Here is a 13,704-nt window from a genome sequence, read left to right as displayed (position 1 = left end):
ACAAATACCGTTTTTGATTGTGCCAAATGTTAGAACTTCTTATCTGGAATGAGCCACTATCGAAAACCTTTTGAATTAGCTGCAAGCAAAAGCAATAAAATTTTCGATTATAAATACATTTGTTAAATTTATCACCAGTGGCACACCCTTCATTAGCCACTTGAAAGCAAAGCGAATTTATTGGCTCGAGTTCAACACTCCCAGCTCGAGGCTTACAATGCTGAGACTCAATTTTCACTCGCTTACTTAGCACAAATGCCGGCAATCGCCGTTATCCCACCGTTATCCCACCATACTTGATGGCGCAAAGTGTTGTTGATTTTACTTCGCTTCCTGTCGTTTTTATTTAATTCCACTCTTTTGTTGTTATTCTTATCGTTGTTGTTGTTGTTGTTGTTGTTGTGGAAATGTGAAACGATTTTCGTGTGTGTGAGAGTGTGTTTTTAACCATTTCGATTTTTCGCTTTCAATTGGCCCACTTTTCCTCGGCTACAACTCTAAACAGTTTCTAATGCTTGCGTGTGCGAGCGTGTATACATGTGTGTGTGTGTGCGTGTGTGTGAACGGGTGTATCACTTTAGTAAATGTGCCAAAATTCCTAACTTGCACCACTTACTACCCGATACTTGTGTTTCTCAACAAGCTTTTACTATTTTCCAATTTCATTCAATTCCTCTTCAGCTGTTTCCAGTTCGCAATTTCTTTTTTTTTTTTGTTGTTGTCTTTCCCTTTTTGCTCTGTCGAAATCTACTTTAATACCTAGTGTCCCACCGCGCCGCTCATTTAGACTGCTTACAGTTTGTGAATTGAATGTGAAGTTTCGCAAAACTCAAATGTGTGTGCGCCCTCAAGTGTGTGTGTGTGTGTGCGTGTGTGGCACTTGCAACCGAATATTGTTGTTTGTTTGTGTACAGTTGCAACGAGCGAGCAACGAAACCAATTTCAACAATTTATCGCACATGCAAGTTCATATAATTCCTGCATGCCATTGCAGCCTCCCAGCACCACCCACCTGCCACTGCACCCCGCGTTCAGCCGCGCGCTGGCCTTATGCCCTCGCTTGCATCGGTGCTTCAGGTCGTCATTTCGTCGTTTCTAATTTCTATTTCTATTCCTCCGTTTCCATCACTTGCAACCCACTTTTATTTTGTGACTGTTTGATTAACAATTTTGCTCATTTAATACATGTGCATATGTATGTGTGAGTGTGTGTGTGTGATTGAATATTGTATTGCATTACAGCAAGTAAGTACCTTAGCTCAATGCTCTTACTTCCACCAAAAGCAGTGTCTAATTTAATTAGTAACTTTTAAGATGCTGACAAACGAGCTTCGTGGATCGAGAGCGTGGTTTTGCAATTTTCATTAGGGAATTTCATTACCGTTAGTTGTATTTTGATACCAACTTACAAGCAGTGCAGGCTTGAGATTCAGTAGAGTGCTAGTTGGAAGCTTCGCTATTCTTATGTAATTTATAATGCCATGATTCCAGTTATTTTATACACATATAAAGAGTAATGCTTTGTGAATTATCAAAAAATTAAACTATTTTTTTCGGTTAATATGTTGTTTGGTTAATAAATAAAAACTTGATTTTTCGGTTAAGTTTGAAAGGAAGAGTTTTTGAAAAAATTAATGTGTAACGATCTTCTGTGAAACTTCGAGACATTAGATATGCCATTAGTTAAATCCTCGGTGGTGAAAGCTCGCCATAGTCATTGAACATCATTTCAGTACGAAATCAAGGTTTAAAGAAACCTACTTCGCTAAAAAGCCTTGAAATGGCATGTGGCAAGCATGCTGATGAAACCTTACATGGTTCAACTTGGGAGAAATTGAGATATACTGAATCAGCGAAAGCTCACTCACAATCTTCGAGGTCTGCCCCTATAAAAGGTTTCAGAGACGACATGTATAAGTTTCTTGAAAATAAATCGAATGAAGTCGCTGAATTTAAGTCCCCGAATAGCATCGATCTTTTTTCCATATATTAGAGCCAAACAATTTTATTATCTAGAGTTAAAGGAAATTTTTTGCTGTTTTCAACATTTTTATAAAACGACTTAAAACCCTTTAGTGACCGGCTACTGACTCCCGTTCTGAGAGATAGAATTATTGCTCTCAACAAACCATAAATTTCTCTCACATCTCGTACCGTTAAGGAGAACACGAAGTGGTTCCTAGTGACTTGGAATGGTATGATGAATCAAATCGCAGCTGAATATATTATGAGAACCGGAGCAATCCCAGCGCCACGAAGTCATTACCACGAACCAAGAAAAAATTGTCGAACCAAGGAAACAAACCATGAAATCATAGTACAGATATTTCTGTCCCGTCCAAGACTGAAAGGGATTTTTAAAGAATACAGTAGATACTAGAAACCTTTTATATTAAGTAAGAAATCATTGTTTCATATTTGTTACAGATCAGATTTGATATACAAAACTTGAAGCTAGTTCACTGTGGTGGATATTAATTTGTATAAGACGCATTAAAAATTATGTTATCTGCGTCTTACTGAGAGTCGCTCAAGAGCTATCTCTTAAAGTACAGTTTTGATAGTCTGTATGCAAGACCAAACTCCTGAGAAAATTCAGCTTGTTATAAGTTGTAATTCTCACCTTAGAGAATATATTATTGATCTCCCCACCAATTTTCGCCAGCGGTCCGATAGATTCCTCTATTAGCAGCAGCAGTGTCTTCGTTGTGACCATTTTTGGTCTCCACGCCAGATTCTTTTACGGAGTCCTTGAAGGCTTTAACGCATCTCCAACCCTCCAAAGGCAAATTCGGCTCTAATAAGTTGCGTAATCTGGTCCATCTGTGATGTCAAGCTCCACACCTTTATCCTTGGCCTGAACAGGATGTCTGTTTGTCATCGCTACCAGTTTAGCTTTGGAACATACCTCCCCTCCCTGGGCCGATCTGTCACCGTCGCAGGAAAACTTTTATGTTTGGCGCTGGGACCAGCCGGCATCTACTTATACATGAAAGTAGCGAACTGAATTGCTTGGTAGAACCTCCAGCGCCACGTTCGTCAGCATTCGTATACTTCCATTGGTCTCTGAGAATTTTTCCTTCAGAATCTCCCTCATTCAGAACACCAATGATAATGCGGTTCTGGTCCACAGCAGCAAATAATTTAGCAAATGTTGTCTTCGACCTTTTAGCTATCGGCTTAACTTCTTCAGCTAACATTTGTCTCTTGGCTGGCACTACTGGCACTGTTTGTTATCCAGTCAAATCCAATCAGCTACTACTTCCTATTAACGTCAGGTTGAGTATTTTGAGTTACACAGATCTTTCTTCGAACTCGGTAAGTTCTTCTACTTCTTCCTATTATATAGAAGCGGTCGATCCATAAGCAAAATATATTTATTCTATTTTGACTACTTGTTTTAATCATAATTTGATCTGTTACTAAGCTAAAACAATAAAGTCCATTTGTACTCCCTTATAGACATTAATCCACATAAAATGATTTTGGTACATCCCGATTGAATCTATACCATATATATCCAGATATATTTTACATATGGAAAATTAGTTTATACAAATACAGAATGAAATCCTATAAATTATAATAATTTGCGATTTTGTGATCACTTTTACTCCGTCTATTTCTATAAATATATGGACTACTTAATGAAAATAAGATCATCCTTAATGTGTTAGAGCTCGCATGAGTTCGGACAGCGCTGATAAATAACGAAAGTTGTGCGGCTGTTAGATCCTTTTATCCCGGAGACGTTCTCTGACTTCCTGCTCTTAACAACTCGAACTACGTATGCTTCTCTCCACAATTGTAGGCATTTTGATTGGACACTGCCCAAGAAGCTTACATGCGGTGAGAATAAATATCTTGTCAGACACTAATTGTCACAGCTGTATGGAGAAGGCCTAACATCTTAAGGTTGAAACATGTCGGTCAAGAAACATTCCGCGAAACTATCGAAATGACTGGGATTGATATTAGCCGCCTTAAAGATTAGGAGAGGAAGATCTCCACTCCGTTGGAAAGACCAGGTGGAGAAGGACTTTGCTGCACTCGAAATCTCCAATTCACGCCAAACAGCGAAAAGGAAAGAACGATTGGCGCGTTGGTGTCAACGCAATAAAGAAGAAGAAGAAGTTTTTCATTGACTTTCGGACACTAGTGCTTCAAATTAACTACATTTAAGCCTAATATCAAGACATCTAAAGAGTTGATGAGATATGGTAAACACAATTTATGATTAAAGAAAACCCTCAACATTGCTCTTTGGCCTACAATTATAAAACGCGCGAAAAATTCAAGCCTTCAAAAGAAGAGATCCTCACAAATTGCGAAAGCCAAAAACAATAAAATGGAATTTAAACAAATCCCAACACTTGACACAGAGCAAACCCAATGCGATAACTTACCGAAGCCGCACACACACAGCCAGCTAAGCCTATGCAAGGCTGAGTGTGAGGCCGCGATTCTAAAGCAATTTAATTTAATTTTATTTGTTTTGGCAAATTCCCATACGAACAGCTGTTTTTTCTCGCGCCGCCTGGCGCATTAACCACACCAACACACACAAACAAAGTACGCGTGTGTGTGTGTTTCCGCAAATGTGTTTACAAGGCACCTTCGCCCCGTAACCCCATTCAATTGTTGTGCGACCTCGACGAGATGTCACCAAAATATATTTCTACATATATGTTTATATCTAGAAGATTAGTGTTTGTGTGTGTGGCTTAGCTATTTGCCGTCGTTCCGCCTCCTTTTTGCGGCATAACGAATGTCGCTTCGGCGCCAAAACATAAGTTAACGGTAATGAAGGAATCAGCCGCAGCGACAAAACTCGGCGCAAATCGACGCAAATGACCGGCCGCAGAGTGAGAAAGTGAACGAAAGAGAGAAAGAGGGGGGGGAGAAGTGCGGCAGCAGCTAATGGCGAAGAGGAAACGACAAAAGTGTGGAAGTTTTTAAAACTTTTATCAATTCCTGATAATCCTTTTTGGATACAACCCAATGCCATTTTATATTTCGGCTGCCAAATGCGTTCCGTATTTGTTTGTGTTGTACTTGTATTTGTTAGCGGCTTGCCATTTGCCATTTCTAGCAATTCGTGCGTGTGTTTGTTGCTGTTGTTTGTTATTGTTGTGTGCTGCCAAAGACGCTGTCGCCATTTGTAGCAATTTTATGCGAATTGTTTCTATTTTATTGCAGTTACTCACTTTGTTCGAGAATTTATTTTGTTTTCCTTTTTTTTTGCCGATTTTCTTTTCCTCTTTTCATTTGATTTCCTTTCCATTATTGTTAAGTATTTTTATTACAGCCACTACGTATGCTTTTTACGTTGTTGTTGCTGCACTTAATGAGGTGTACATGGACTCCAACTGATTAAATTTTCACAAAGCCAGCAACAACAACAAGAGTAAAATTCTTGTCGTTCATCGCACTGACCGCTTCGTCCACAATAAGCTCAGTTGTAAACTTGTGGTCGGTCAGCAGTCCATCGAACTTCCTCGTAGTCGAACTCAACTTATTAATAATGTTGGTATGACCTCATTTCTGTGTTGTTGCTTGTAGATTATTTGTCTGAAATTCGGACAAAGTTAATAATAATAACCAAAATTTGCAAAACCATCGGTAATCAGGAATCTCTTTGGGAGGCGGCAAACGAAATAATGTTGGTGTGTGCACTAAGGCGGCTCTTAAGTGTTAAATTAGCAATAAGTTTTACTATACGTCTCAACAATTGGAGCTTGGAGCAAATAATATATGAACCACTTGATTTTATTAAAAGTTAGCAAAAATCTGTGCATTCATCATAAATATTACTTCTGGATAAAGCTATTTGTGCTACCGAATCAAACTATCCAACGAAATAGTCTCCTAACTATCCTAAGTGAGAGATAATACCGCTAAATTTAACTGTCATATAAACCAAAATCAAGTCCTTGTATGTAGGACTTTAACAAAATATATTCACGCAATATTGGTAAGGCTTATTTTCCGAGACAACTCTAAAATCTCCAAGCATACTGTTTAGGTCGGAGCACTATAGAATATATTAGAGCGGGTCTGTTTTGAACAACTTTTCCTAGGAGACCAGGTTTCTAAAGCCGGTAGCGAACCAGCGATTTTTGAGACGAAGCTCGGTTGTATGGTAGATATGTTTTAAAGTTGAATCGCTCTTCACGATAATGCGAGTTGTCACACGTCGACTGAAACAACTTCATCTTTCAGGCTTTAAAATATAAGTTAACCACCGTATAGTTCTGACTGAATGACTTATTTTTATTCCCGTCCAAAAAAAATAAACTAACAGGTCAACGTTTTTCGACACCTGAAAATGCGGTTGATGTGTTTAAAAGGCATAGCTTGGAGATACCTCCATCAGAGTGATAAAAGTGCTTTTGGAATTCGTTCATACGCATGTAAAAGAGTAGAACTTATTGGATATTAGATATTTTGAAATACAATAAAGCTATTTTCAGTGGTTAATATTGGTTTTTGTTCGCTAATCCCGAAAAATAAAAGGCAGCCTACGTATCCACTTATGCCAGTGTTTCTTCCAATAGTCAAAACTGTTTTCAAACTCGATTTATGAGATAGTCTTTAGCTTTTTCAGCAATTTTCGATTTCATCTATCCTGCAAAACGATTATCATTTAATATTCACTTTAAATTTTATTTTGACTCTCCAACTCCTCGAAATTTTATATTTAAAAATTCTCGTTATTTTCTGAAAACTCCTCGTATATAACTAACTCGTTAGCTATCTCGATTAGTTCTAGGTGAGTTCTAGGTGTCACAAAAAGCAATTAGGTATGGAATAACTCTGTGTGCTTACATATTATGAGGTTATAAAACATAAAAAGATTATTTTCCTCAACAGCTTATCTTAGCTCCACATTTTGTTTACATTTCTCTGAAAGAAGGTTAACATAAAGTTATTTGGACACCCTAATACAATATTCAATAACTGCTGCCATGTACGGTCTAATCATACAAGAGTTCAAAGCCCTTTGACTTCTTCATAATAGACGTTAATTATGCATCTATAAACTATATATAAGTGTGTGACCATCTGCCATCTGACTTAGAAGCAGTTCTTACACGAATTAAAATATTAAACAAGCCGAAATATGCTGCTGTCAGTCTACAAGGCTAAAACAACTCAATTAAAATTGATCTAAACAGTTGTTACATTAAAACACACGCACAACTACCACCCCTGATATAAAACAAAGCGTCGGTAGCAGCCGAACACCGAACAACACACAAAAACTGTGAAACCATAAAATTTATGCCCGGTGGAGACTTTCCCTAGCAACAGCATTTTATTGTTATGTATTAGAAACTTTACGAGCAATAAAATTTTAAGAGTCACGAAATGTTTGTGGTGGAATATCGTTGATCCATCGCCGCCCTTGTTAAGTAGAACCGGATTAGCAAGCGCTCTTAATCAATTAACTATTAATTGTGGATTAATGGTGTGAAGAAAACAATAATGAATAGGAAATATGTATGTACTTATTAACAGTATTTCAATTAGGTTATAAAATCATTATTGTCTTAAAAAAGTGGGTTTGTTGAAAAATGTATACTTTACTGGAAACAGTGCTGATAATCACGTTCTTTCAGCTCATTTTTATACAAAACAAGTTTTTACTAAGTAGACTGCCTAAATAGCTCCTGAACTGGCTCTCAACTGAGTTTTAGGAAACCTGCAGTTATGCCTCAATGCGGGCTTACTTCCCATTTTAGTTCTATATAATCTTTAAAATAAGCAAACAGCACGACTACTTGTATACCTATCCCTCATGTCCTGGAGGCCACCATATCTAAGGCTGACGTCATAATACTATAGAAGTAGGCAGTACAATCAAAACGTTGGTACATGAATGTGATGTCAAAACTGTCCAACAATCTACTTTTTTACGATAAGTGAAGTTATTCGTCAAAGAAGTTCCATTAAACTTTGTGTGCGGAATTAAAATTCTGCTGCCTAATGTTGTTCAGAATGTTGGAAAAGGCCTTCGGTAGTAATTTTTTGACGCGACCAAGTGTTTTTGATTGGTAAAAAATATTCAAAGAGGGTCGAGAACGCATAGATGACGAACCACGTCCAGGACAGCTATCAACATTAACTGATGATCAACACGTCAATAAAACAAAGAAGTTGGGACTTGAGAATCACTGGTATTATTGGCATAACGGAAGAATCTTTGAAAACCATTTTGAAAGATCATTTAGCTCCAAGAAAGTGAAAACATGATTGGTTCCAAAATCACTCAATTTCTGCGAAAAAAACCGTCGCGTTAACGTCTGTGAGACAATGCTTTCCGACTACGAGGATGTCATGAAAAGTATTATTATTAGTGATGAGTCTTAGATCTATGTTCACGATCCGGAAACAGACGATCCATCGGCCGAATATCGTGGCAAAGGTGAGTCTCAACCGAAAAACCACGTCAAAGCAGGTCAAAAACCAAGGTTATCTTGACAGTTTTCTTCGATTATCGAGGTGTGGTGCACTTCGAATTCCTTCTGACCAGCCAAACTGTCAACAAGGAATACTATTTAAGTGTTATGCGTCGTTTGCGCGAAGCTATTCGAAAAAAAGCCGTAACTTTAAGTCGACAACTTTTAGTTTTTGATTCTTCGTGAATGTTTCGACATATTTTCAACCAATATCGTGCTGCAACCACCCTATTCGCCAATAGTTTGGATTTCCACATAGAAAAGTTTTTATTTTTTCACTCACCTCGACACACGATTTTGGTGAAATATAAATCTTGAACATGCCTGAAAACGAAACAGAAAACTGGCATTTAATAAAGATATTGCGGACTTAAGAAGCAAGCAAAATGTACATATCTACATACAAAGTGCGAATAATTGATCTATGCGCATTTCAACAAAAAGCAATATAAAACACTATTGCGGAAGAATACTGAATAAACGCCACTAAAAATCGAACTATGAAAGAATCATTTTTCAACAACTTGTGACTATTTGAATGCAACCAGCAGACACGAAGAAAGTTTCCGCTCAAAAAACGGAGAAACACGTCCAAAACGGAACTAAAATCGAAATAAGGAATCGCGGCAATAAATTTCATAAAAGCGAAAGACTTTGTACTTTGCTTTCAACTCGAACGTGGCATGTGTGGCGGTAAGAAGTGCAGCCGTGTCTTGCCCACAAACGCCACACACACAACACCAACTTCATCACTGTTACGGTCTCCGTCTCCGTCTGCGTCTCCATCGCCAACGCCGTCGCCGTCGTGGCCGCAAGCTGAGATGAAACTCAACTGCAGTTTATTAAAGCTCAGAAATTTCACAGCCACTGCACCAAAAAGCGTTCTGCCTCGACGACTTTAGCCGGAGCTGGTGCCGCTGCCAGTGCCGGTACCGATGATTGTTTCCAGTGCGCATTATCCTGCGGCCACATGTGCAACTGGCATTGCTGCCTGCTGTGCACAGCTGAGTGCCGACACCCCCCACCCCGCGCCAACGCTGCGCCTCCACCACTAAGCGAATTTGCGAGCGAAAAGTTTTGCTTCACGCTTTGTTGTTGTAGTTGTTGCTGTTACTGGTGTTTTAAGCAGCACTCTGCGATGCGGAGCGGTGCGGCGCGCGGTAATGTGGGGCGTTATTATTTAAAAATGCAATATTTCAGAAATCTTTCGCCGTTCGCTTTTGGATAAATATGTGCATTTCGGAGCGGTTTTCATAAAATTTTATAAAAGCCGAAATTGAAAAAGGCAGCAGCAGTAGCAGCAGCAGCAAAATGTGATCACCGCCGGGCGAATTCCGATGGAATAAAATGAAAACAAAAGTCGCATATAAATTTCATTTTATGTTGCACCATCGCACCGCGAGCAATACTCGTAACGCAAAGTGGCAGTGGCGCTGGCTGCGCGGGAGGGGCGCTGCGATGGCAGGGGGGCGCTTGCTGCTTATGCGCCTCAATGTATGCAAGCGTTGCAGGAGTGTGCTTATAGATTTTTATAAATATGCATTTGAATATGCACGCGCTTATCTGTGGATATGTGCGTGTGTATGTATGTATAAGTGTGTGGCGCTGCGTTGCTGCTCGCATTTACCGTCATTGTGGCCGCCTGCAGTTGATTCAATTTTATGAAGCTTTTAAGAAACACTCGCCAACTTTGATTCGACACGCACACAAGCGCATTTACAAACTCAGAAATATATATACAATAACATATATAACTTGTATACATACACATACGTATAACCCACACACTCGCACATACTCAGCGCGCGCTTCGAAATGCAATCAACGCTGCATATTCGGCTGGGTGTTGCCGGACGCGTTGCTGAGCGTTAAATGTATTTGCATACAACAAGTTGTTTGGCGAAGCGCACTGGCCGCGCGCGCGGGTGTAGGTGTGTAAGTAGTCAACTTTTACGCTCTTTGCTCGATTGCTTTGAATTTACTCGCCTCTTAATATACATGTGTGCTTTATTTTATTCCTTTATTTGCTTATTCTCATATGAATTTGTTCAAAGAAGCGAGAAGAAAGAATCATTCTGGCCTGTGGTGCTGTGGTCTATAAGCGCCTAGGCGAGGAAAAAAAATGTATATAATTTGTAATTTCAAACGACCATTGCGTTTCATAAGCTTTGAACATTTTCTTGTCATGAATTGAGTTCTATGTTCAACTTGTGGTAGGAAGGCATAAATATTTTATGGAATGATCGCAGAGAAATCGGATTTGGAAAGAGGAAATTCAGCTAAGGGGCTTATAAGAGATAAAATAACGAGGATATAAATGTGAAATGTATCGAGATGGTCGCAACTGAATGGGTTGGCTCGTTACATTCGAATATGGGTTTTGAATTCAAATCTCATTGCCATGGCAAAAAAAATAAGCAATTTTATATTTCTGGTATATTCCAGCAAACATTTAGAGACGTCAACAAATAACAGAAAAAGCCCAAATAAAATTCGAGAATCACAAATTGGGTCAGATAGAATCGTACCCAATGGCCAACAGATCGTTCCATGGACATACGTAACTGGAACGAGCACAGTTTGTATTCTCCAGCAATCTTGCTAACACAGCTAACATCTTGCTAGCAGAATTACTAGACATAAGAAGGTCTGAGAAACTCTATTGAATAACTATGAGATGATACAAAAAAACAACCATTTACACAACTACCCCAACAATGCCACTCAATGTCGTTCTAGGTAGAATCAGCGGCGAAGGCTACTTTTAGACGGAGCGTAGCTGGGTATATGAGGGTCCAGTGCTGAGAGGCACTGAAACTTTCCACTGCTTCGATTGCATTCCTTCCAACCTAAATTACTGCATCGCAGATCCTTATTCTAACGGTATCTTCTCAGTAAACGTACCTGTAAGGCATTTGTGCACTGGGCGTAACAGTTTAAGGAGAGATGCAGTGAGCTTCTTCACGGGCAGATCAAAGTTAAAGGAGAGAGTAGGTGGTGAAGTCTTCTGCTGGGAGCTCTTCATCAACTTTATTTTCAGAATAATAAGCTAATACAGGAGCGTCTTGCTAGCAGAGGTTGATGCCATCAAAGCGTCCCTAGATGTACGGATCTGGAGCGCGGCCTCCTCCAGAGAGTTGAGCGTTCACTCCGACAGCCGAACGACTATACTGGCTTTGAACTCGCTGACCATGCGCTCAAAATTTGTCGGCCAGTGCAACACCTTAAGAGCAATCTCCTTCTATAGTTGACGAGTAAGTGTGTCTGGCCACAGGGAAATCGCTGGAAACTTCAAACCCCATGTTGACTACAGTCAATTTCATCCGATTGCAGTCGAATTTCCGATCTCTACTTGTTTTCTGGCGTTGGAACATTGCACCTTCAGTCAAGTCAACAAGCGCTGGTATACAACCAGAACATAAGGGACTGCGATATCCTTCTAGCCCGAGTGAACTGTAAGAGGTTAGCCGAACAACTGTCTCTTAGCAATGCCAACCTTGCCGCAATTATAGATATTCCATCTGGACATTGTTCAATAGGTTTACACGCTGTGCAGCTAAATATTCTGTCGAAAGCTCTTTGTTTGTGGTGTTTAATAGGATATAGTCATTCTTCTGGGTAAGCAGTTACATTCGTGGAGCTATACCAAATTCCTACTCTTGCGTCTTCGCCGTGCACACTGGAAACAGGAGTAAGCCTTGTGTAAGATCCGGTAGCTTCAAATCCACCGTCAACAAATTGATTGGACCTTATCAGTGTGGCTTTAAGCCAGGAAAATCTTCTATCGACCAGATTTTCACCATGCTCAAAATCTGGGAACATACCCATGAAAAAAAGATCGACACACACCACATCTTCGTTGGTTTTAAAGTCGCCTTCGAATCGGCGAAAAAGCACGTTCTCTATGGCGCTATGTCTGAATTTAGTATCCCCGCAAAGCTAATACATCTGTATAAGCTGTCTTTGAGCTACACCAAAAGCACCATCAGGATCGGGAGCCGCTCGATACCAAGAGAGATTTCAGACAAAGAAACTCCCTATCGCGCCTATCCTTAAAGAAGCGAAGCGTATGGGTCTGGTTATGAACGAGGACAAGACGAAATATTCCTTGTCATCAAAGGTATCCAGTACTGTAGTCGTTGGAACGATGAGCCGTACGAGATATACGGCGACATTCACATAGTTCAGCGAATCAAGAGTCAGCGGCTGCGCTGACTACTTATGTCCTATTGTCGGGAAGCATGTACTCTAGCTTTGAAGATTTTCTATTTCCGGTAGCTGCACTCGGTATCTCGAATTGACGTCAAATAGCGATAAGAAGAAACGCCTGGGAACTGTTATTAATTCAGCTATAACCACGTAAGCGGTGTATATACCATTAAAGAAGAAGAATAAGTTTCGTGGAGCAATGAGGATCTGATAATTTAGGAGTGTTTGGGTAACACGAAAAACGAATTTCTGCACGAGAAAGATTCTTACTAACCATATACTCAACTAACTAGCCGGCTCTGCATACCTTCTCGTCGCCGAAGAATCCCAGCCAAGAAAATACTTTCGGCAACGAAAAAGTGGAAGAGTTGGCTACGTCAGGATCTCATTGAGATTGTGACCACATAGTATAAAGAACAGAATATCAAAGAATATCAGGAGTTTCATAGACTTTCAACTGACTTTTAAGTGGATTGCCGAAATTGACAGATAAAATATTAACTGACTAAAACCAAAGGATATCTTAGCCGAATTCAACGATTACCGAAACAACAAGATGTTCACAATGCCTCTCTATTATTTAATCCCTAGATGAGCCAGTTGTGTATAGTCGTTTATGTTGGGTTTATTATTTATGTCAAAATTTGAAAGCTATATTAATAATTGAACATTATCCTTCTTGTCACCGAAACTAGCTTACTTCAACATTTTGTGGAATTAATTTCTAAATTTATCTCATTTAAAAACAAATTCAAATTAAATACTTTTGCACGCAAAAAGCGAAACATTCCCGACTACAAAGCTATTTAAAATAAGTTTAACTAAAACTCTTACAAATTTTCAAAGATCAATTAAAAAGGAACAAGAAATCACTGTGCCAACAGTCAAATACAAACGACAAACTATCACCTTACATACCTACTCCATATCAATAAGTAACGGTCGCTACTAGACATACGCTATACGCAAAGCGTAGAATATGTCAGCAGAGGGAAAAGTCTCCAAGTCTCGAAGTTTTAATGAGCGCTCCGAA

This window comes from Bactrocera dorsalis, chromosome 2 (assembly GCF_023373825.1).
Source record: "Bactrocera dorsalis isolate Fly_Bdor chromosome 2, ASM2337382v1, whole genome shotgun sequence".
Taxonomy (NCBI): Eukaryota; Metazoa; Arthropoda; class Insecta; order Diptera; family Tephritidae; genus Bactrocera; species Bactrocera dorsalis.
The sequence above is the reverse complement of the archived record's forward strand: the minus strand, read 5'-3'. Positions refer to the sequence as shown.